Raw genomic sequence first — 2,500 nt, forward strand, 5'->3', positions numbered from 1 at the left:
GGGCTCCGAACCGGTTCAAGGAACGAAAACGAAAACCGAAAACGAACGGAATTTTACGGAATTTTACGAGGAGCAGAAACGGAAACGAAAACAAAATGATCTTCAACTGTTCCGGAACAGAAACGTTATTCTGAAATCCATAAAACCGGTTAATAACGTTTTTTTTTGTTCTCTATATATTTTATAAAATTTCACAAAAGCATATCCTATGTCAGGGAGACTATTTCCGGTTGTGCGAAAAACAAGCCCGCATCTACACTGTTAATGTGAGCTAACAAGCCGCTATGTAGCCAACTACTGTACAAATAATAATTTGATTTCTGCAGTTTGAAAAAAAAAAAAAAAAAGAATAAATGGACCTTTGTTCCAAATGTGTATATTTTGTCTTGCTGTTGTAATGTAACCTATCCGTCTGCCACTTCGGATCTTAGGCCAGCTCGTAGCGTAGGCTACTGAAACTGATTTGGAAATTGTTTGTAGCCTATGCGTAATAGCCTATTTTGCCTGTCCACGCCTTGTTGTTTTTAAAGTCTGGATTTGAAATGTTTGCGCAATTGTAGCCTATTCTATGTAGAAGAGTTAAACGGGAAATATGAGATAGGCCTTGTCAGCAACAGACAGGTTCGTTTATAAACAGGGTTGGAATTATAGCGCAAGCCTTTGAAGATCTCCATATGGATAAAACTTAGGCTACAATCAGGTAAGGAGTTTAGCACGTATCCAGAAATATTTTTGATAAGAAATTATTTATAGGCATAGGTTAGGCCTACAGTAAGTCTGGCTATGGGATGGATAGCCCATCTGAATGTTTTTGGATGCTGCCTGTGATTTATTATTTTTGGGCATAGCTACGGTAGGCTAAATCAAGGGGAAATAATGAGTAGGGGAGAGCCGGGACAGTTGAAACACTTTTTAATTAAACGTAATTTACATAGCGATCGTACCACACAGAAAGCTAATATTTGGTCACCTACATCTAACCTAACCTACATCTGTCCTCTGTCAAATACAGATGCATTTTCAGCTTTGAACAAAACCGTTATCATGAATGGTACTCCCAAAAGTTTTTATTTTAGATATATTGTTGCAGGGCTATACGTCTTTGTGCATGTCTGTTAACAACTCATTGCCATCATCATGAAGCGTGTATGCAGCGGTTTTTGAAATATCTAATATCTAATAGAAGTGGATGATTCTGCCATGTTTATAGCTAGAACGGTAAGCTTTCCCATTTATATCATGTTTATATTGTTGAAAATGTCGTTTCACTAGGTTTTTAGGTGGGTTAGGCCAATGCACATCCAAATAAGTAGGCTTAACGACCCACCGGCCGTCAGTCTCCATAGGATAACATGGGGAAACTCAACCCCCTATCTGGTGGGCCCAAATTTATTTTCATCTTCCTAAAACTGTTTTTCTATGTCTTACCTCCATAAATAATTGTTTAAACACACCTATTTGTGCATTTAATTAAAATACATGGAGTTACAGCCTGGTCAATCGTCCCGACACAGACATATGTCACTACAGCTTGATTTGCTTTCCATGTAAACAAGCATGCGATATGAAAGTCTGGGATTGTGGAGAACACTAAATGGTCTACTGAATAAGCATTACGTCAAACCTTTAAATGAAAAACACTCATTGATAATCGAAAAAATGTAACCACTAATTAAGTTTACTTTTGCGCATCAAAACTCGTTTATCACTCCGTGATAAAATGACATAGCAGGAAGATATTTGGCTGATAGAAGGAGGTTAACATGCTCTATGTTTTGACCGAAGGACGTCTGTCTATCATCATCACACTCGGAGAAAACTGGATTGTTTCATTCGTCCCGTGTTTCAATCGTCCCGGCTCTCCCCTACGTCTAATCTAAGGTAAAGTCCACAAAAATAGACTTGATAGGCCCGCCAAACACTGCCGGAACTTTAAGAACGAACGATATTTTGCGTTCCGAACCGGTTCAGGACCGATATGTTTGTGGCGGAACGCATGCAAGAACGAAAACGTTAAACATAGGCCTACCTGAACCGTTCGGAACGGAACGTTTGAAAAATAATTTCGTTTTCAAGCCCTGCCTAAATGTCTTCAGTCATTCTTAATCTTCGCAATTGGTGCACTGGCATGTTTAACTGTTAGCTGCAGTGTAATGTTAGATTATGTGTAAGTTAAGTACAGAACTGACTGTGCGCCCAAATTAACTTGGGCGCACAAGTGCTCCTGGAAAAAAATGTTAGTGTAGAGCCCTGCACCACACACACATGACCACATGACCAAAAAAGCAACCCAACTCTCCAATCTCGTGTCATTTTTAGGGGCTTCAGTGAGACGTGCTGCCGTTACAGAGCTGACAAAGCCCTCTGTTTTGTAGCTCACTCAAACTAGTCAGCATCTGACCTTTTTTTACGGGGCCAGGCACACACACACACACACACACACACAGGCAGATGTCACTCTGCGAGACTGGCATCGCTTAGACACCCTCAGAAAAAAGAG

At 40.0% G+C, this 2,500-nt stretch overlaps 1 protein-coding gene across 14 annotated transcripts in view; it reads left to right on the forward strand.

Annotated features, from left to right (window-relative positions):
* The window catches only part of fryb (furry homolog b (Drosophila)), an 83,934-nt gene that overhangs the window by 48,553 nt on the left and 32,881 nt on the right, over positions 1–2,500 (forward strand). The window lies entirely within an intron of this gene.

This window comes from Alosa sapidissima, chromosome 5 (assembly GCF_018492685.1).
Source record: "Alosa sapidissima isolate fAloSap1 chromosome 5, fAloSap1.pri, whole genome shotgun sequence".
NCBI classification, from domain to species: Eukaryota; Metazoa; Chordata; class Actinopteri; order Clupeiformes; family Clupeidae; genus Alosa; species Alosa sapidissima.